Consider the following 23,104-nt stretch of genomic DNA (forward strand, 5'->3'; position numbering starts at 1 on the left):
TGTTTTTTCCGACCTGTATGGTCGTAGGTTGAGGCCCAGATGAGAATCAGGCTCAGAAGATAGAAAGGATAGAGTTTGGTCAAGAAGATAATCTGTCATCTACTAAGTGTCAATCGGATGTAAATAATACAGTTGAAGACTAGACAACGAATCTCATCGAAAGAGCTGAAACAGGAGCTTTTGGCTAGGCACTATCTGCTGTGATCTGAGGAGGAGTGTGCCACCGAGTCACCACCATGCCTGGGTACCTTCAGGAAGGCTGCGTGGTCATCAACCGATTCAACCAGCTACTTGACAACAAATTGGACCCTTTCGAGGTATTGAAGGCAGTAAGAACAGGAAAAAAAGAAGCTGGTTGGGGTGGCATTGGGGGCCTTGGGGCGGTGGCCCAGACAATTTCCAAGGTGGCTGGCAACAGTTGCAGAGAGTCCCAGAAAGACCATAAGAACCCACTGCCCCCGAGCATCAGCATGACTGACAAAAGGAGAGGACGCAGTGGCCAGTGGCACTTAAAAAAAGGAGGATGTGTCCTTGTGGTAAGATTGAGCATTCATTGGGTATATGCCCAAGAGTGGTATAGCTGGGTCTTGAGGAAGACTTATTCCCAATTTTCTGAGAAACCACCCTATTGATTTCCAGAGTGGCTGTACAAGTTTACATTCCCACCAACAGTGGAGGAGTGTTCCCCTTGCTCCACATCCTCTCCAACATAAGCTGTCTTCAGTGTTTTTGATCTTAGTCATTCTGATAGGTGTAAGATGGTATCTCAGAGTTGTTTTGATTTGCATTTCCCTGATGACTAAGAATGTTGAGCAATTCCTTAAATGCCATTCAGTCATTTGAGATTCAAAGTGGGAGGGCAGGGAGAAAGATACCATGATAGATGAGGACATCATGGGAATAGGAAGAGGCAGGGTGCTGGGGAGGCTCTCAGGAATCCACAAGGTTGACCCCACCTTGGTCTGCTGGCAGTGGTCCAGAGGGTGCTTGGAATGGCCTACTTTGGTGACCGGCCTAGCAAATAACCTAGCTGTCATCATAGAGCCTTTGTCCAGTGACTGATGGAGGCAGATGCAGAGATCTGCAGCCAGGCACCAGGCTGATCTCTGGGAATCCAATTGATGAGAGAAAGGAGAGATTCTGTAGGCGAAGGACGTCAAGATCATGATGGGAGTATGTGCAGAGATGACCGGCCACACTAGTGGAAGCCCATGAACTGTGGACTGGTGGCTGTGGAGCCCCCATGGGACTGGACTAGGCCCTCTGGATATGGAAGATGGTCGTTTGGCTTGAACTGTTTGGGGGGCACCCAGGCAGGGAGATCAGGATCTGTCCCTGCTCTATGGGCAGGCTTCTGGGAATCCAGTGCCTGTGGTGTGATGCCTTGCACAGCCTTGGTGCAGTGGGAAGGGGTTTGGACCTGCCTGGGCTCAATGTGCCGGGCTCTGTTGAGTCCCTATGGGAGACTTCAATTTGGGGGATGTGGGGATGTGGGGTGGCTTGGGGGTGGGAGGAGGGAGGAGGGGATCTGTGGATAGGATGTGGAGTGAGTAGAAAATTTCTTAATAAGGAAAAATGAAAAAAAAAAAAAAAGGAGGAGGAATATGGCCGAATTGGAAAAGACTTGATCAATAGCTTTAGGGAGCAGAGAGAGTAACTGATAGGAGACCAGAAGCATGACCACCTCGTGAAAGATTTGAAAAGCCGCTTGGAGAGAGGGTGAAGGAGGAGGTGAATGTTCAGCTGGTAGGCCAATTACTGAACAGCCTATCCGAGGCTGTGGTGGTCTAGGAAGAGGCAAGGAGGCGGTGGAACGGGCCGAGGTGATGGATTTGATATTCGCGGCAATTGTGAACTGATAGGCGTAGTGGAAGGATAGATCTGGCCTGAAACATGAGGACAAACGTGGAGGTAGCGGGTCTCACGACTGGGGAACTGTCAAAGATGGATTAACCGATTGGGGTCAATCAAATGTGGCTGAGGAAACACTTGAAGGTGAAGAGTACCCAGTGGCAGACACTGAAAATGAGGACGGACTTGAAGAGGTTAAGGAGGAGGGTCCAAAAGAGATGACTTTGGATGAGTGGAAAGCTATTCAAAATAAAGACCGAGCAAAAGTAGAATTTAATATCTGAAAACCCAATGATGGTGCTGATGGACAATGGGAAAAAGGGATTTTTTTCTGCATAAGTCAGAGCATGAAGAGGCTCGTGCTGAAGATTCGGTTATGGAAGCCAACAAATGGTTTATCATCTCAACTAGAGATCAATTTCGGAGACCTAGGCCACCCAGGACATGGTGGCTGTGGCCATGGTAGTCATCCAAACTGTGGCAGCAGGACGGGTAAGTCAAGTGCTTCTGCTCCTGATGTAGATGACCCAGAGGCATTCCCAGCTCTGGCCCAACTGGATGCCATAATACAACACTGGTTCCTTTGTGGACCCTCCTACTCAAAGCTTTTGCTTAAGGATCCCAAACTACTAAGAATTAAAAAACAAAACAAAACAACAAACATACACCAACAAAAAACCTGTCATTCATATCATTCACACTTAAAGACTGAATTGTATCTGTTTTGAAAACGAACCTCTCTAGCTACACAATTAGTTTCATATTTAGAAGTTTTGGTAGCAGGGATGTTTTCATAATATTTGGGGATTATGCATTCTTCATGAATACTGTTGTATTGCTGCTTATGAATATGCATTACCAAACTTGAAATATAAGTGTTAACAGTGTGTACCAGGTTAAAACAAAACAAACAAACAAAGACTAGATGATGATGCTATGATGGTTTGAGTTAGAATGGCCCCCATAGGCTCATGAATGCTTGGTTCCCAATTGATGGAACTGTTTGGGAAGGATTAGAAGGTGTGGCCTTATGGTAGGAGGTGTGTCACTGCAGCACTAGGCCAACTTTAGAACGAATAAAATTCTTTAAAATCTCAAACATACTGTAGGGAGCCGCTATTCAAAGATGGCGCTGGCTTCCTGGGTAGCTTAGCTAACAACTCCATATTTGGCTATGATGCACGAGTATGGTAATTGGCCTTATGTCCTCAGCCTATCCCGTGGCTCCCTGTGCTCGCATTCTGGCGGGACCCAATCACAGTACGGCACGTTTGCCTGATTCCCTATATAAGCAGCTGCAGTTTAGTCCTCCGGCCCCTCACCTCCCGCTCTCCCTTGACCAAGAGGCGCTCCAATAAAGAGTGATCTGAGAAGAATCCTCGAGTGGTGGTCGTTCTTCCTCACTGACCGAGGAGCGCGCCGCAACATACAATGTATCTTAGCCCCCATTTCTCTAAAGATTATCCATACTTAAAAAAAATCCATTCATAGTCCACTTAAAAAGAGACCAAAGTTTCATTTGTAGCAATTAGAATGTGGCAAGTTCATTTTACATTATGTTTAACAAAATTTAGTTTCATTTGCAATTATTTGCTAACACTCACACACGAACAAATCAGGTTGGGGGTATAGCTCGGTAGGTAGAGCGCTTAACTAGTGTGCGTGAAGTCCTGGGTCTGATTGTCAGCCCTGCATGACTGCCTGAATGAGTTGGGGGTGGGGGAGGGGTGGAGAAAAGTGGACTTAAGCAGTACTTGGGCATAACTTTTCCTACAAAATTATTTTAACCTGAGCAGGAGAGATGGCTCCACTGTTAAATGATAGGCTCACAGCCAAAAAGACAAAATTTTATCTAATCAGACCTCATTGACATGTCATTTTCATAAAGTTTTATTTATAAAACCAATTTCAAACTATTGAAATTATTCTCAAGGTCTGCTTTAAAAGACAATTTTATGTATATGAATCTACCGACTACATATACGTATGCATACTGTGTGTGTGGTGCCCAGTGTAGCCAGAAGACAGTGTTGTATCCCCTGGAACTGGAGTTACAGATGGTTGTCAGCAGCCACGTGAGTGCTGGAAACAACCCTGGTTCTCTGCAAGAGCAGTAAGAGCTCTTAACTTCTGACTCATCCCCCCCAGCCCCCAATGCTTTTAATCCTGATTTCTGCCATTTTTAAAAAGAGGCAAGAAACTCACTTATTTTTGTTGTTTCTCTCTTCTTAAACTTCTATGGCTGTACTCACCAGATTTTCACTTGTCATTAGTCTGTGATTTCAGTTTACTAATGTCGTTTCATCATCTACCCTACATCTTTTCAGGACATACCATCATCCCCAGATCCTATTGCACTGCGTCCTCTATAGGAGGGAGATGGAAGACTGTGGAGAAATACAGTCCGTTCCTGCACAGAAGACTGAAACAATGGCTGGTCAGCTGTGGGGACAGGTGAGTGGTGGGGAGAGGCACTGGAGAACCACCCCAAACAGACACAGGAATGAAAAGATCCTTTACTATCAAGTACAGACTTGAGATGTGCGTGAGAAACCAGGAGCCCTAACTGAACCATAATAGGGAATTGGGGACCCCTGCTCTGTGGGGCTTAACCCAAAGAGAGAAGCAAAGCCTGATGAGCTCCACAGGGGCAGGGTACGGCACCCCAAAAACAGTTTGAAATAGGAGCCTAACCCCAAAAACAGTTTGAAATAGGAGCCTAACCCCAAAAACAGTTTAAAATAGGAGCCTAACCCCAAAAACAGTTTAAAATAGGAGCCTAACCCCAAAAACAGTTTAAAATAGGAGCCTAACCCCAAAAACAGTTTAAAATAGGAGCCTAACCCCAAAAACAGTTTAAAAGGACCCTGGCACTTTACCCTCAGGTGACCAACATCGAAAGAACGAGTAGTGCTATGAAATTCATTTTTACCTAGGCGGTGAGATGCTTAACCATCTATCCAGACAGGAGCCTCCAGGGAAGGGCATGTATTCCAAAAGAATCCCATTCCTTCCAAGGGACTGAGTCAGAGAACTCACCTGCGCTCGCTTGCTTGCTCTCTCTCTCTCTCTCTCTCTCTCTCTCTCTCTCTCTCTCTCTCTCTCTCTCTCTCTCTTTCTCTCTCTCTCTCTCTCCCCCCCCCCCCCGCCCCCCGTTGAATTTTTAAACACACATTTTCTTTAATCTCTTCTACTTCTAGTCTGGTCTCATCAACACGTTTACCCCCATGCTTCCGGACTTCACCAGCATTCCCCGCACATGTTGGCAGCCTGGACAGAGAACCTTCTCTTTGCCTCCTGTCCCAGGGTTTCTACTGCTGTGTTAAACAACACGATCAAAAGAAACTTGGGGAAGGAAGGGTTTATTTTATCTTACAGCTTGTAGTGTTGTGGATTGCTATTTTTAAGTAGGCAAAGATGTGTTACATTTGTTTCTGCTGAAGAATATTACTTGAACTATGTGGAGGTGTGTTGCATTTGTTCATGCTGCAGAATATTGCTTGAACTATGTGAAGGTGTGTTGCATTTGTTCATGCTGCAGAATATTACTTGAACTATGTGAAGGTATGTTGCATTTGTTTCTGCTGCAGAATATTACTTGAACTATGTGGAGGTGTGTTGCATTTGTTCATGCTGCAGAATATTACTTGAACTATGTGAAGGTATGTTGCATTTGTTTCTGCTGCAGAATATTACTTGAACTATGTGGAGGTGTGTTGCATTTGTTCATGCTGCAGAATATTACTTGAACTATGTGGAGGTATGTTGCATTTGTTTCTGCTGCCTTTGTTAGTGATGTAAAGATGTCTTATATTTGTTTCACCTTGCCTGCTTAAGGCACCTGATTGCTCTAATAAAAAGCAGAATGGCCAATATCTAGGCAGGAGAGGGATAAGCAGGGCTGGCAGGCAAAGAGATTAAGTAGGAGGAGGAATCCAGGCCTGAGAGATAAGAAAGAGGAGAGAATGGGAAAAAGAGAGGGCACGTCCAGGACCAGAAGCCAGGCAGCTGCCAGCCAGACAGGAGAAACAGGAAAGGAGGCCATACAGAAAGAAAGGTAAAAAGCCCTGAGGCAAAACATAGATAAAGAGGAACAGATTAAAATAAGAGTTTAAGCCAAGGTCCAGCATTCAAAACTAATCCTAAATCTCCATGCCATTATTGGGAGCTGGTTGGTGGTCCAAAAGAAAGGCTGCTACATTGTAGCCCATCATCCAGGGAAGTCAGGGCAAAAACTCAAGGCAAGAACCTGAAGGCAGAAACTGATGCAAAGGCCATAGAAGAACACTGCTTACTGGCTTGCTCCCCAAGGCTGCCTTAGCCTGCTAGCTTGTACCATCCAGGATCACCAGCCCAGAAGTGGCACCACCCACAGTGAGCTGGCCCTCCCACATCAATCACCAATCAAGAAAATGCACCACAGACTTGCCCACAGCACGATCTGGTGAGAGCATTTTTTCACGTGGGAGTCCCTCTCCGGAAGTGACTCTAGCTTGTGTCAAGTTGACATAAAGCCAGTCAGCACACCTCCCTCGGCCTCTCTTCACTCTAGTACTTGTGGAGGTCTAGCTCACTGTCCATGGGCTACTTAGCATTCCTGAGCTGCTCTCCAGGAAGACCCCAAGGCCTTCAGTCTGTGACTCTGGACTGCTGTCACCCATCAAGGTGAAGGAGTTCCTTTCTGTCCCTTGTGGAAAGCCTCACTTCCCATGGCCATGAGTTGACTTGAGCAGTCTCTAAAGGCAATGGTAAAGGAGAGTGGCCTTCTATAATCCACTAGGGTGCTAGAGGCACTTTAGCTCCTCCTGGGAGACCCTGCCTTCTCTGTGTGGGACAGATGACAGTGGTAGCTCGCCCAAGATGGATCTCCTTTTCCTCCACCACAGCCTTTGTCACAGCTCTCTGGGGTGGGGGAGGAGCTGAGCATGTGGCATGTGACCGTGCTTGGGTTTGTAATCAGGAAGTCCTAGGCAGACCTACTAGAAAGTGGGTTTCCATCTTCTCCAGGACAGTGAGCCCCTTCACTTTCCCTCGGGATTGGTTTGTGACAGTTTTAGTTTGTGAGTTTTCCCTTCAAGGTCAATCTAGCCTGACTGACAAAGTTGGTTTGGCTCCAGAGAAACTGTATCGCGCCTCTGGGAATTGGGAGAGACTCTTTTCTAAGAGAGTGCCTCATGTTAGAGCGTGCCCCAGTCCAATCAGTCAGTGAGACAGGAGAAGGCTGTTGCCCTCCCAGGTAAATGTTGTGCCTCTATGGGACCCGTGTGACAGGTGACGTGTTCTCTACCCCTTCTGACTCACTCCTGGGATGTAGTCCTAAGAGCTGATCTAGGCTGGGAAGTGGAGGCACACGCCTTTAATCCCAGCACTCAGGAAGCAGAGGCAGGGGGATTCTCTGAGTTCGAGGCCGGCCTAGCCTATAGAGCGAGTTCCAGGACACCCAGGGCTACACACACACAAAAAAAAAAAAACCCTGTCTCAAAACAAAAAACAAAACAACCCCCCCAAAAAAAAACTCCACAAAAAGCAAAAGTGGTCTAAATTTGATTCTCAGACTCCGAAAAAGAAAACAATTTTCTTCACAGCAAAACTTGACCCTTAACACACTTCCAGATCGATAATGATGGCTGCCTCAGGGCACAGTGAGCTGTTATTGCATCCTGCAATTAGATTTGTTTGTTTGTAATTTAGGGAAGGACTCTGATAGTTCTTAAAACCCAGTCTTCGAGACTGTCACAAGACCCTAAGATGCAAGAGGGATGTCCTGTGTACTTCACTAAGATTCTCCTAATTGGTGACTTCTCTTAGACCCGGCCACTGCGGACACCCTGGGCGGCTCTCCTTTGTATACATCCATGCTCAACTTCCAGCTTCCCTACCATCTACTCCTTCACCTCCACCTCCCCCACAGCTTCAACTTCTCCGATCCCTCCTCCTCCCTCCAAAGATCTCTTTCCAACCATACCCCTCTTTACTCTGATATATTCTCTCCATCACACACTTGCTCAGTAACTTCATATAGGAGCTCAAGGAACAGTAAAAGTCATTCCCACTACTTCAGAGGACACCCTTCTTCCTCGAAAGGTAGCCAATGAGGATCACAGCACCATCAGCTACACATTCCTTTTCCTGTGCCCAGTCTGTCCCAAATACAATCCAAATTAGGATCTTTTGGCCAGGATTCCCTTCAGCTGCATCAGGGAATTCAGAGGGTTTATTGTGGCTTTTGACCTAACATAGCATCATCTACATCGGCTACATTTTTTTCTTTTTTTTGGTTTTTGGTTTTTGAAGACAGGGTTTCTCTGGAACTTGCTCTGTAGACCATGCTGGCCTCTAACTCACAGAGATCCTCCTGCCTCTGGCTCTCAAGTGCTGGGATTAAAGGTGTGCTCCACCACTGCCTGTCTTACATAATTCTTACTATCTGCTGCACACACGAACAGTTAAAAGCTATTCCTTCTCCTGTAGAGAATTTTCCCCTTGGCGAGGTGGCTAATGGGGACCTTGGCGCCATTCAGTTATACATCCTTTTTCTCCTGATCTGTCCCAAATATACACCAAATCAGGATCTTTTAGCCATGATCTCCCCACCTCAGCTTCATTTAGGAGTTGAAAGGGTCACTGAACTTTGGACCCAGGCTAACAATGTACCTCCATCACTCTATCCACATGATGCCCACAAGAGAAGCCTCATCTGGTCCTTAGCATGTGCCTGATGAGGTTCATGTTCATCATCCAGTTACAGCCAGGCCAGCTTCCAGGTATGACCATTATGAGATCCCACTAGCCATATCAGAGCACTGATGTAGGAGATGACCAGGAAAGGACTGAGATAATATTATTACCTATGTATTTAAGGGAATTAAAATGCCATTATCAAACCCATTAGCTATAACCATTTGTAGAAGGCAACACAGGAAGCTGCCAAGAATCCTGGCCTCTTTCAATTTAGGCTAGCTGAAACCATGCACAAGTGTACCAGTGTGGACCCCGTAGCTAGGAAGGCTAATCCATCCTGGCTGTACATTTTATAAGTCAATTTCTCCAGAGATCAGACAACAGCTTCAAATACTACACCAGGAACCCAGGCTCCTTTCCCCCACTTTATTGGATATATCCTTCACGTTCTTTAATAGTCAGGAGGGGAACTCACGGGCCAGAAAACCCAAACTGGAGACTGGAAAGGTTAAACATGACAAGCTGTCTTAGTGCAGGCTGCTGGCTCCTTGTCCAGCTCAGGAAATGCTACAGCGCCACCTAGTGGCTAAACAGTTCAGTCTAAGGACCTAAACCACCCTCTGGTCAAAATACTCCACCACTACCTTTGTGGTCAGGCTGCACATTTCAACCAGCCGTGCCTAAAGCTTCCAGGCTAGAAGCCTCCCCTGGACTATTGCTCAATCTGCAAAGTGGAGGCCCATTAGAAGTAAATGCCCCTCTCTCCTACCTGAGGGAAGTCTGACCTCCAACCAAGGCCACCATGATTCAGTTAAAACGGGGAAAATGCCCAACTCCATGATTTTATTTCTAAACTACAAAGGGTGTAGTGAAGAGGATTGATAGGGTACTGAGGCTCTAAGGCTTCTGTGTTTTCTGTCTCCATAGAGATGGACTTTGGTTGATCCTGGATTACAGCACTTATTGATAAGGCAGTGACTCCCCACCCCGCACCTTCTATGGTTGGTTCTCCAGTGCCTACTCCACCAGAAGCTCCATCCATCCCTCTTCCCATCAATCTTGACCTGCCCAATAGGCAAACATCTTTCTACTCATTCCTGTCTGGTCCTACCAAGCTGCCCCATTTCTGGGTAGAGATACCATGGCTGAACTTCAGACCCATTTCAGGCTTTTTCAAACTCCAGAAGCTCTTACGTCCTTTCTAACACCTAGTCCTCTGGCTGTCGTCATCTGGAGCTCTCTGGGGCCAAAAAGCCCTCCCTAGGGTCTTTACTAGAGCATCAGTCAAAACGTCCCCCTGATGTCTGAGCTACCTTTCTCCCTGGACACTAACTGACGCTCCTTTCACAACTACTGTTGATGAGCCCAGCGGCTTACCCTGAGGCTCCAAGCATGAAGAGCTTCTCACGGATAAATCCCCGGCTTCTGGGCAACTGTGCCCATTAGCTCTTCATGCAACATTCTTATTTTGGCAGTAAAGAGGTTGGACGGATCCTACAGATTGGTCTCTGACGTGGGGTCCACAAATGAGGCTATAGTCCTGATAGAGCCCATAATTCCCGATCCTTATACTTCTTGGGACAGACACCCCCATAACCTGGTTCACAGTTAGACCTTAAAGATGCTATATTTTATTTTCACTCAGACCCTCAGTTCTTATCTGGCTTCCAATGACACGAAATTTCTACTTTGTTTCACCTTTTCGAAATTTCTATAAATTGTGACACCCTTATACACTGACAGGAATGGACATTGGTCAGCCTCTGTGAAATCAGTATGGAAATTCCTCAACAACCTAAACATGGAACTACCATATGACCCAGACATACCACTTCGGGTCTAAATTAACATACGTCGGAGATACCCAAACATCCATATTTACTACAGCACTGTTCACAATCACCGAGTTCTGGAATCATCTGTGGATGGACGAGCAGACAAAGAAACAGTGGTTTATATGCACAGTAGCATTTTATTCAGCCAGAAAAAAAAAAGAAATTCTATCATTTGCTAGAAAATGGATTTAACTGGAGATTATTCTGCAAGATGAATCAGACACGAAGATAAATACTGTATGTTTTCTCTCATTTGTGCCCTAGAATTCTCAGAGAAACATCAAATCATTTACTCATATCCACACATCTGCTACGAAAGCAGAAGAGAGACGAGGGTAGAGGGAGAGACTAGCGGGAGAGAGGCTGCTGAAGGGAGAGAAGGGGCCGTTACAGAAGTACACGATACACTTGGAAGAAACGGTCTATATGAAATCAACACTATGCACTCAAAAAAGCCCAGCTTTTCCTCCCCCTCCCCCTCCTCCTCCCCCTCCCCCTCCCCCGGCTCCCAGGGTTAAGTCCTCAGCCTGCTCGCCCTGACGCAGGGTGTCCTCTCACTGTCCTCCGGAGACACGCGGTCCATCACTGCTCACTGGCCTCTGGACTTCTAATCCAGCAGGCTCTCTTTCTCTTCTGTGTCCCCTCTCCCCCGCCCCACAAGCAGGCAGCAACCGAGACCACCGGCTTTCCTGTCCCGTTTTTCTCCCTCAAACTCCAATAACATTGTCCTGAGGTTTACATCTGAGTTTATCTTGTGCATGTTTTTATTAATTCAGTGTGTGTATACATTGTGCACTTGCTGGAGAAGTTTCTCCTTTAAACCATGTGGGTCTCCAGCTTGGAGGGAAATGCCTTTACCCGCTGAACCACCTTGCTCTGCTGGTCCCCTTTTACCCACGAAACTAAAGATAGGCAAGAAGGGATCTTGTGTCTCCTGATGAGCATCTAAAGATCAAGAGAATGGGATGGAGAACACACACTGTAGCTAGGCTCGTTCAATCACTTTGGCTAAGGGACCACGCCTAGGAGGCTCAGCTTAGTCCATGTTAAAGAGATAGGCAGAATAATTAGTCCTTTAATGAGATATGTATTTTTCCTCCCCCCCCCCCCCCCCCCGCCCTGGTGCAGAGGCTTAAGGGCCAAAGTCATATAGGAGTTAAGTCTCCCACTCGTAATTTTACCTTTTCTTCTCTTCTCTGAGCACGTTTTCCCTAACATTTGGGGCTCCCTCTGCCCAGTATTTTGGACTTCCTTTCCTTTTCTCTAAAGCTTCTCTCTGGCCCGTGGCCACTTGCCGGTTTAAACGACATGGCTTTTTCCTTCGCCCCTCCAGGCAGCCGCTGCACTGCTGGCCTGCCCTACCGTTTTCCTTTAAACTCTAATAAAATTACCCTCGTGCTTCGGTGTGAGTCCACACGGAATTAACAAATTCCTTTATTAATGAGGCCGAGAACCTGGGAGGGACCCGGAATGTAGCCACAGAGACACCAGGAAGCGATTCTGTGTGTTTCCGGCGTTCCTGCCAGCTTTTCTGGACACTGGGACATTGCTACAGCCGAGGCAGAGAAACTGGGCTTTTCTTCTCTGCAGTCTGGCCAGAATCAAATCAATCAAATTGGTTTTCCCAGGCTCTGCTCCCATGTGTTTGCTGGCTTTGGTGATTTGGTTTGTTTGGTTTGGGTTTTCCAATAAGCATGGGGGTGGGTCACTAAGTATCTACCACACATAGGTATTTACAGTTTTTAGCAAACTAATCTATATTTGGTAAAAATTCAGACACTGAACAGTAGGGAGAGCACCTGGAGCAGTGTTCCAGAAATAAATTTCAGATGAGATCCCCAATTCCGAAGGACTGGTTGCATCCAGTACCCCCCCTGGAATGACAATCCTTCAGCATTTCTGCTTTGTGGTCTCCCCATCCCTCAGATCTGAACCCATACGTTTTCTAAAGCGCTCATGTTTATTAACAACTGTTTCTATGGCAGCAAAGCCCTGTTTTTAGGGCTCAGGGGTGGAAGCTATTTATAAGTCAAAGAATGATAGCACATGCCGATAGCAGCGATTATTGATGAAATCCTTTTGGGATCTCTGATACAAGATCCAGTAACAAGACAAAATACATTCAACGTGCCTATTTTTTTTTTTTTACCAAAACCACATCTGGATTCTAAATTTGTTTCCCATCTAGGTTCACTGACTACAAGACAATACATAAGACATGTAACTGTTTTCTCTCCCGTGAGTCAACAAATTTGACCCCTGGCATTCATTCCATATTAGGTGCAGTAAGCCATGGAACTAAATGAATCCTCTCTGTGACAATACTCAACAGATCAGGTTCCTCACACCATCAAACAGAGGATTAGGCTTGCTAGCTTACTAAGGCTTATGGTTCCACGTGGTCCCCTGAATAGTAATAGTTGGCCTTACACCCAAGCAGCCAAGCCCCTTCCATCTCTAAATGTATCGACATAAAACTCTACTTTTAAAATGTTTATGGAATCAATAAAACAACTTTCAATCCATGTAGCAACCCACACAAGCTACTTTCTTTCATGGAGATTGTGCCACCTATAAATATATTAAAAAACCAGCCATTCAAAGTGTGATAGTTCCCAAGCAAACCTTGATTCACACTTTTGATATATAAAAAGGTTTGTAGCATAGATAAATGACATTCAGAGCTTGCATTCTGGAGCAAGAAGGGTAGAGGACAAATCTTAGTTCTAGAAACTACCCCACCCCCATAATGAGTATATAACACTGGGCAACAAAGCACTATGACCCATTTTTTTTCATTATCCAAGAGACAGAGAGAAGGGGACAGAATATTTAATACAGGTTGAGCATCCTTAATCTGAAATCCAAAATGCTGCAAAAGCTACAAATTTGGGGGTATCATGTCAGCATTCAAATCTTGGAACATTTCAAATTTTTAGAGTAGAGATACTCCACCAGTAAATTCTACTCAAATATTCCAGAGTTTGAAAAACTCCCAAATCTGAAAACACTTCTGGCCTGAAGCGTTCCAGATAAAGGCTACTTAACCTCATCTGCTTCAAAGGAACACATTAGCATGAAGTACATTCATACATGTAAAGTACCTAGAGAACAAGGCCACAATCCAGAGAGAACTCAATTATGTATGGCCACATCTTAAGCAACATAAAAATGACGACAACAAGTAGCTTTATTCTGAAAATACGTAACACAAGTTCCCCCATCAATAACCCATCAAGAGTCCATGTCCAAGATGGCTTCTATGTCTCTTATGTGCTCGTAAGCTACTGCCCCAGCGCAGTAAACTCTCCAGTCACCCCTGCCGTGACTACGTCTCGAGTTCCTACAAAATGCTGCTGTTTCATGTGGTGAGAAGAACTGGAGTTCTCCCAAAGCCCACCACACCCTCAAGGCTGCCCCATACCCTAGTCTTTCTAGAAGCCTTTGTCTCTGAAGTCTAGACACTTAGTCTATAATCAACACCCACATCGGCTGTGTCTCCTAACACTGTCCTGGGGAATCTCTTGAATAAGGGAGCAGTCAGTCTCATGACTTTTCACATGTCCATGCCCTTTCCAGGCCTCAAGAGTTACCAGTCTTCAATTCCTTGGTATACAGGACTGATTTCTTTTGTTTTGGTTTTGCTTACATCAATTATCTTAATGGATCTCTGTCTTTCAGTGATGTTTCTCTCCTATGCAAATGCTATTGTATTTCTATTGTATTTTCTCACCTGCTTAAGCATGGCCTCTTTGGATCTTAGACTCGCACCACTTTCAAGTGAATGAGATGTCCCCCACAATCTTAGCCATTTGATTACTTGGTGCCCCATTGATGGCAATGTTTGGGGGGTTTAGGAAGTAGGTTACCGGGGGCAGGCTTTAAGAGTTTGAAGACTCAAGTTGTTTCAAGTTTCTTCTCCGTTTCATACTTGCTGTTCAAGATGTGAGCCCTCAGCTTGCTTCTCTGTCCTCCTCTTTCTCCACCATTGTGGACTCTAAACCCCTGGAACCAGATGCTTAACTCTTCCTTCTTTAATTGCCTTGCTCATGTGTTTTATCACAATAATAGGAAAGTAAACTAATGCAACTAAATTCCCCGACTTCCCGTCATCCTCCTGATTTGCCCATTTCTTTGAAGACCAACTTTTGCTCTTACATGAATTTCTTGCTTGCTTTTTTGTTGCTTGTTTGTTTTCCTTGGTTTGGGAAGTGGGGTCTCTCTATTGTAGCCCAGGCTGGCAACAAAGTCACAATCCTGCTTCAGCCTCTCCACCCTGGGACTCCAGATGTGGCCCAGCACATCTAGCCTTTTCATTTCCCTCATACTTCGCTCTAAGCCTGGAACCACAGGCCTCTGGAGGCTGAGGCAGAAGGGCCAGTCTGGGCTATATTGTGGATTTCGGTCCAGCTTGAACTACAGAATAAGACCTTGTTTCAAAAAAAGAAAAAAAAAAAAAACCAGAACAATATCTGGTTCTCCTTTAATCCACAAAGCGCCTTTTCCAATCTAATCATTCATCATACTTTCTGACTCAATTAGAAGAAGTTAAAAATGGTCTTTTTCTTGCTTCCAAATGCCATCTTTAGATTACCACACTCTGGTTCACCTCTCACATCTTATCTCACATTTCAGAGAACTACTTTCAATAATCCTTCTTGAATATACTATTTTTAAATTCTGTCTTACATCCTTCTCTCCATTCTTGATAGAGACGATTCATTAAGAATCCACAATTCAATGTCAATGTTAACATAAAGGTACTCAGAGAACATCACATGAATCATCAAAATTAAACAGGTTAACAACAGTCACATGACCAATGGAATAAACAGAATAAAACACAAGACAGTCTGTGCTTACTCTTTATAGTTTCCAAAGATATAAAAGGCAAACACTGTAGGTTTGCATGTTTTTAGAAATATGTTAGCCATCCTCCAGACACGGATCACCAATTGCTTGTCAAGCCAGGCAGTTTTGTGACAGGTGTGTAAATGGGAAGGTAGCTGGCAGATGATCCCAACTTAGAAGACCTTCTAGGAAAAGATTTCTACAATTTCCCAAAGTAAATAGTTCAAATCTTAAAGCCTTCTTAATTTCATAATCTTTTGATTTTTCTAACCTAAGTTTCCCCTATTTTCCCTGTAGGTCTTGGGGGCGGGGCAGCACCCGCTCAGCGTGATAGCACCTCACCCTTGTGAAGAGTGCTCTGCTCAGCCCCTTGCCAAAATCCCTCAATGTTTCTAAGCGCGACCATGTGGACTTTCTCCAGACTCTATCTCAAAATTTTAATTCTATTCATATTATTTTCACAATACAAAGACCAGACGTATTGTACTTTGATGTTTCTGATATGCTATTTTTTTTCTAGTTAACATGTGATGGAACACAGGCTTCTCAATTACTAGAATTGAAACTTGAAAAAGTGAAAGATTACATGGTTTTACATGTTACAGAGAATACTCCTTATACTCTGTTCAATCCCACCATGGCCTAAAATTACAGCTAACAAACTGACTCTGAGCATCCATTCCTTCCCAAACCATGTTAGGATGAAATCACTCACCTGCCACACCTTGCAACTTGGGCTCCTCTTCTATCGGGCGGCATGGTGGAGAGCAGAAGGGCCTTCTCTCTGTGGCTCACCTCTACTCTTTGTTCAAATAGGAGTCATGGCCACCATAAGGGAAAGAAAAATGGAGAGCTGATTTAGCAATACATGAAGAAAAGGAACGTATAATATTTCATATAAGTTTTTAATGATCTCAGAGGACTTGAGAATTTGGAGCAGAATCTTGCCTTTGTTGGTGTTCTTAACTTCTCTACCACCCCACCCCACCCCCCTTGTATTTCTGCATTTTCAAGTCCCAGGATGGGCCAGAGAGACGCTCAGCGGTTAAGAGCACTTCTTAGTCTTGCAGAGGACCTGGGTTTGGTTCCCAGTACCCATGCAGTGTTCACAATTATCCATGACTCCAGTTCTGGGTGATCCAATGCCTTCTCACCTCTGTGGGCACAAGGCACACATTTGGAGCACATACATACATGCAGGCCCAACATTCATATACATAAAGCAAATCTAAAAAAAAGTCCCTAGAAAACTAGTTGTTATTGTTATTTCTTAACACAAAGTTAGAAGTTAGAGTAAAAGAAAAATCAAATTTTATTTAAAAATTACCAGATAGGAGGAACCCCTTTGAAACATACAGGCAGAGACTTTGGGGAAAGGGCAAGGAATTAATATATCTAGTTTTGTGAATATGATAGGTGTTTGTGTGTAGGGGCGTGCATGTACACAGGTGTACAGAAGCCAGAGGTTGAAGTCATGTATCTTCATTGATCACTCTCCACTTTTACTCTCTGAGACAGGGTCTCTCGCTGAATCTGAAGTCTGATTGGCCTAGGCTGGCTGGCTAGCCAATGTCTGCTTTTTTCTATTTATCCCAGCAAATCTGGGGGTACCATCTCATGCTGCCTTTTACAGCTTTTTTTAAGTGGGTTCTGGGGATCCAAATTCAAGCCCCTGTGCTTAAATAGCAGGCTTTAAACCAACTGAGCCATCTCCCCAGCCCAAAAGAGGTTTATCATGAAACTATTCTGTCTTGACTACTATAAGAAAAAATTTTCTCATACATTGCTATAGACACTTAATATGGATTGTCATTTTAATAGGGTGGTAGTTTTCATTAGAAAGAAGAAAGAGAAGTGGTATATAATATGATTTACCCTCTATTTTCAAAGTTCATTTTCCCCCAAAGCATTTATTTTATGTGGTACTGAAGCAGAAGATCAAGACGGTGACTCAGAGCATGCTGTATAAGGGTGTCGTCTACAGATGTTGGAAGGCATAGCAAACAGTTCAGGACCTTTTCATAGGCATACAAATAAGAACATGATAGGTTTAATAACAGTATGCTTATTAAAAACTTACCTACTTTCAAGTTTGACCATGTTAGCACTTTATTTTTCTGGCTCACTTTTTAAGCCTGATAAGTTAAAAAGTCATTTTTCTCTTCTTTGGATAAAATGATCATACTAAAAACCCCTGGAGCTAGAAAGGGTTAGAGAATGCCTTGAGTGAGTGAAGTCCTTCCTAAACCAAGCCCCATTGTTGTAGGGAATGAAGATGGAAGAATGGGTTAGGAGATGGAGCCCTGGGATCCAGAATGCTTTTGCAGCTACGTCACAATGCTCACATTTACTTGGGCACAGCTCTGTGTACACCTGAAGCAGCTGGGCCTGGGGGCTGAACTTCAGGTCTCTGAATCAGGGCTCCTTACAAACTGTAAGATCATGAACAGTTACCTACTCCCTCTGTCTCCCTTATAATAATAACTACACCTTTCCAAAAGAGTTGTTATGAAAAATTAATGCAAATAAAGCTTGTAGAACGTCTGGAACACTGTAAGCATTTAATAAATGTCAGCAATTACTTGAACTTGTCCTGGTTAGGGTTTCTGTTGCTGTGATGAACACCATGACCAAAGCAACTTGTAGAGGAAAAGGCTGGTTTCCGCTTTGACTTCCAGGTAACAGTCCATCACTGAGGGAAGTCAGGGCAGGAACTCAAGGCAGGCCTAGAGGCAGGAGCTGATGCTGAAGCCATGGAGGGGTGCTGCTTACTGGCTTGCTCTTTATGGCTTGCTCAGCCTGCTTTCTTATAGAACCCATGACTACCAGTTCATGGATGGCACCACCCACAGTGGCCTGGACCCTCCCTTACCAATCACTGATTTTAAAAATGCCTCACAGCCAGATCTTAGGGGGGAATTTTCTCAATTGAGGGTCCCTCCTTTCAGATGACTCTAGCTTGTTTCAAGTTGCCATAAAAATAGCCCTCACAGAAGTCTATAAAAAAAAAGCTGTCTCTGCTACGTTTTATCATAACTCAGTCACAGTATACTAGAATTAAGCACTGCATCTTTTGTTTTCAAATATATATTTGTTGATGTTCCACTTTGACATATAAGCTGTATAGCCAAGGAAACAGTTGTCTCGGGAAGCACTTGCAAACATCCAAATAGAAACACATAGAGAAGCTCACTTGAAAACGGAGTATTTCTCATTTGGTGATCCCCTGGGACCAGTACTCAAAGAATATTTTTCAGAAGGATCTTCTATAGATACCCCACTACAAAAGAATTTTCAGTAATGATCACAAAATGAAATGCTAGTAGCTAGGAAATAAAGATGGGGTTAAGATATGCACTTCAACTCTTGGCTTACCTTGAACTTTCATGAATGTATATGGAATACACCCAGCAGCTGAGGTTATGCTTAAGTAAAGGCCAATGCAGCACAGGGGTTCTCTAAGTTAATGCTCATGAAGAGTAGAAAGTATGTCACAGGGTAAATGGTTAAAATACTTGAATTTGGAGTGGTGCTGGTGATTAAGTCTAGGGCCTTCTTCCAGTGTGAAACACACTCTCTTTCTTTCTCTCTCTCTCTCTCTCTCTCTCTCTCTCTCTCTCTCTCTCTCTCTCTCTCTCTCTCTCTCTCGTGCATGCACACAGGAACTGAACCTTTTTCTTTTAATCGTATTTTGAGAAAGGTATAGCGAAATGTGCAGGCCAGCCTCAAACTGTCTGTGTAGCTGAGGTTGGCCTCAAAGTTTTCAGCCTCCTGCTGGAGCTGGGGCGACAGGTGGATACCACCGCGATCACCAAGGAAACCTTTTTACAGCTGTTTATTGCAGCTGAATAAATGCATGCTATTGTACTTTCTGCTGCATCCAATATAGACCATCTGCATATGAATGTTGCTAATTATGTCCAATATATTTACTTATTAAAGCTATCTCAGCAGGATTTTTTTAATTGCTTGCTGGTAGTTACTATGAATACTTAAGCCTCAGTAAATATCACAAAAAATATATTCCACTTTTCCAGTTCTCACGAACACAGCTTGGCTTCCCCTGTATATTCCACATTAGCAAAGCTGTGCTTAAGTTTACATGAAAGTGCTCATAAAATATGCACATGTAGATAAACAACAATTTAAGGACTTGGTGTAGAACTCCAAGTGTTCTACATGAGAAATCAATTAGCCACTTGAACAGAAATTTTAATTCTGGAATCAATTTCCCCCCCAGACATTCACAGGACCAACATCATCTCCAATTTCCTCTCCCATAATCTCACAGCCATGGTCTGAGCACGCACAAAACTCTGTTTGTGTGATTCTGGTGCTCTTGACAATGCTGTATTCTTTCTGATTTTGGATTTTTGAGCTCCCTATGGGGCCCAGCCCAACGACTTTAAACCCATGATCCTCCTGCCTCAGCTTCTCCAGTGCTGGGAGTACTGGCATGTTCTCTGCCCCCATACACACAGGAAGAAAAAAGGCAATCTTTTTAAATGAAATGTGTGGCCTACCCCTAAAGCATCTTGACATGCATATTATGCCAATGACGCCACCTCCTTAGAAACTTGTCTGGAGAGAAAGCAATACACAATGTTAGGCAGTTTCCTCCATCCTGACTTATCTTCTTTTCCTTCCTGCTGCGCTCGCTCTCTCTCTCTCTCTCGCGCTCTCGCGCTCTCTCTCTCTCTCTCTCTCTCTCTCTCTCTCTCTCTCTCTCTCTCTCTCTCTCACGCACACACACACACACCTGTTTGTCATCTGATATTCACTGAAGCAACAACTGTGCTATTTATAGCTGGCGGAGTCCCCGACCTCCTCTATCAATAATCATCACCTGAGACAGTTAAAACAAAATTCTCCTCAATCTTCTGGAAATTAGATTTCGGTGTTTGTGAGAGGCTCCAGAATCTGACCTGAAACACGTGTTCTTCACTGATTCCTGAAGGCCAGGATTGCTGAGTACCAACTCCCTGAAGCCAATGATAATCCTTCCCTGGGCCTCAGGGCTTAGTATTTATAAAAGAAAAGCAGACAAAACTGGAGAAAGCAGAAAGGCATCTTGACGTTATGCCTCTCCACCCAAGCTAAAGTTTCAACACCCGAAAGCAGCAGTTTTCAACCTGTGGGTTGTAACCCCTCAAGGAGTTGAACGACCCTTTTACAGGGGTTGCCTGAGACCATTGGAAAACACAGATATTTACATTACGATTCATATCAGTAGCAAAATTAGCTATGAAGTAGCAACGAAAATATTTTTACGGTTGGGGTCACCACAACATGAAGAACTGTATTAGAGCCTCGCAGCATTAGGAAGGCTGAGAACCACTGCACCTAGAAACTATCAAAGGAAGATTTTACTGTGCTGTGGAAGTGACGCACCGCCAGGGGGAAACCTAGAGCTGACAAGTTGCAACTATTTGGGGATTTTTGAATTTTTCCAAGGGGGTTGAGGAGGAGAGGGAAGAGAGACATGAGGAAAGAGATGAGTGAAGATACCTGTGACTGGGCTATGGTTCAGTGGTGGGGCACTTGTGGAGCACAAATGAGGCCCTGGGTTCAATCCCCTTGTGCTGGAAAAAACAAGCAAGCCAGAATGCACTGGCAAAGACGCTGTGTGCATCTCATATACACGTCTCTCCCCAGGAGGTCTCCTGAGACAATCATGGTAGAAAACAATGTTACCCTAAAGTAGCACAGACTTACACGGAATACAAAGTTTCCAGATAAATAGATGCAGTCAATTTTTCTCCCTGTAAGTACTTGTCCTACTTTTAATATTTAATTAGAGTTTTATTTAATTAGCCTTTATTTAACTTACAGTTTACAACCCGTCATTGAGAGAAGTCAGAGGCAGGACCTGAAGCAGAGGCATTGAAGAACACTGCTTGCTGGCTCTCTCAGTCTGCTTTCTTATAGAACCGCCCATAGTGGGCTGGGCCTCCCACATCAATCATTAATCAAGAGAATGCCCCACAGCCATGTCAGCCAGACCAGTCTAATGGAGGCAATTCCTCAACTGGAAAGGACTCAGTCCCTAATAATGAGGTGTGTGTGTGTGCGCGGGGGGGTGGGGGGGGGGTGGGGGTGGGGGTGGGGTGGTGGTGGTGGTGGTGAGTGGTTTAACAAATAAGTAGTTGACAAACATCTCCCATTTTGTAGATTGTCTCCTCACTCTCGATTTTCAGGGGTGTGGGAGGCGGGCGGTGACTACAGAAACTTGTAATTTCATGCAGTCCCATTTAGTAATTTCAGGGATTATTTCTTGTGCTTGTTATTGGAGTCTTACTCAGCAAAGTCTATACTTGTGTTTATATCTTAATGTTTTGCAAGATGTCTAACCAGCACATTGTCACGAATACTGTTCAATACTTTCAAGGAAATCTTGTGTAGTTCTACTAAGTGGTGATATAACATGACGAGAGAGCATCAGTTCTTTCCAGTCTACTTAAGCCTAGAATTGGTACGGGAAACCTTACCAAACCAGATAATTTCTATAGCTATCTCCTCCAAGAACTTTTCCCCTTTGAAATGAGACATTAGAGATGAGACATTAGACATTGAAAGATTGATCCGAGACCTTGAGGCAGTTTCTACAGCCCGGGTTTAAAGGTCGCCAACTATAATTACCATCGTTTTGCTGGAAAGGCTGAGTGGGAAGAAAAGGAAAGAAAGTCGCAGGGCATTCCTGAAGGCCGCGTGAACCTAACCAAATAGTGATTACTCTGGATGGGAAGCCAGGGAGGAGAACCTCAAAGTCACTTAGAAACTTCGTGTCCTAAAGAAAGGAGGATTTTCAATCTTAAAATTATCTTAACATAAAAAGGCCAGAACGTCAAAGGAAAACGGCTATATTTTTTTAACAGGAATTGGAGACTACAAACTGCTTTTAAAAACTGTTCACAGCAGTACATGTACACGTGAGGATTAAAAAAACAAAAACAAAAACCCCTCAGATAGCTAGGTGACTTGGTCTGCTCTAGGCAGTCTCAATCGGGACAGGTGCTTCAAGGTGCTTCTCTTGTGAGATACGGGACCAACACACAAACTGTATCCGTCCCCGGAGAACGTGATGGGGACCACTGAGAGGTAGGCAATGCCTTCAAAGGCTCCTAGGGGCCATGCACACGCCAGGGGCGGCAGGCAGAAACCTCGGAGGACACTGCGCGCCGCCGCTCGCTGCGCAGCGCGTGTGAAAACGCACCCAGGGAGGTGCGGTGGGACCGCGGGCGCCCACCCCCGGCCGCACCCGCCAGCCTCCGCCTCGGGCTCCCAGTCGCGACCCCGTCACCCGCGCCGCGATGCCCGCGCGCCCTTCGGCTGGGGCGACTGCCCACGCGCGGCCCCGGCGGGTCGCCGTTTCCTAGACAGCCGCACGGCCCCTCCGCAGCCTCCGGAACGCGCGCGGGCGCGGGCGCGGGCGCGGGTGCCGGCAGCGAGAGCGCAGGCGCGGGCCCGGGAGAGCCGCCGGGCGCCAAGGCGCGCGCGCGCGCGCGCCCGAAGGGGGTGGGCGGAGGGGCGGAGGGAGCGGCGGGGCCGCGAGGGGGCGGGGGGGGGGGGCGCGGAGAGGAAAGCCCCGGGAGCGGGAGCGCGGGCCCAGCGCCGCAGAGCAGAGCGAATCCTGAGCCCCAGCAGCAGGTACGTGTTCTTGCAGCCGGCGGCCGCCGGGGCTTCCCCTGCCGTAGCCGTAGCCGGGGCGGACGGGTAAGGGAGGCAAGGGTAGGGGCGGGTCACGGTTTGCAGGGTGAGTGCCCTGGAGGACCTGGATCCTGCAACTGACCTTCATGCCCCGGGCTGGGGAGCCGGGCGACCATCTGCGGGACAGCCCCAGGTCTTCAGCTCCAGCCCGGGGAATCTGCTTGTCACATGCTTCTTAT

At 45.4% G+C, this 23,104-nt stretch overlaps 1 protein-coding gene and 1 pseudogene across 6 annotated transcripts in view; both read left to right on the forward strand.

The window, feature by feature from the left end:
• Positions 1-236: 236 nt before the first annotated feature.
• On the forward strand, positions 237-15,614 carry LOC102906048 (SERPINE1 mRNA-binding protein 1-like; annotated as a pseudogene).
• Positions 15,615-21,016: 5,402 nt separating this feature from the next.
• Tmem266 (transmembrane protein 266) overlaps positions 21,017-23,104 on the forward strand; it is a 118,278-nt gene continuing 116,190 nt past the window's right edge. Inside the window, exon 1 of one of the 6 annotated variants that reach the window (XM_076576322.1) lies at positions 21,017-21,275. The gene's annotated coding sequence lies outside the window, so the exon portion shown is untranslated. Of the gene's footprint in view, positions 21,276-22,258; positions 22,317-22,775; positions 22,866-23,104 lie in introns of those variants that run through there. The other 5 variants (XM_042280972.2, XM_042280973.2, XM_006971563.4 and 2 more) reach the window with 5 other exon arrangements.

The sequence above is a fragment of the Peromyscus maniculatus genome, chromosome 7 (genome assembly GCF_049852395.1).
Source record: "Peromyscus maniculatus bairdii isolate BWxNUB_F1_BW_parent chromosome 7, HU_Pman_BW_mat_3.1, whole genome shotgun sequence".
Taxonomy (NCBI): Eukaryota; Metazoa; Chordata; class Mammalia; order Rodentia; family Cricetidae; genus Peromyscus; species Peromyscus maniculatus.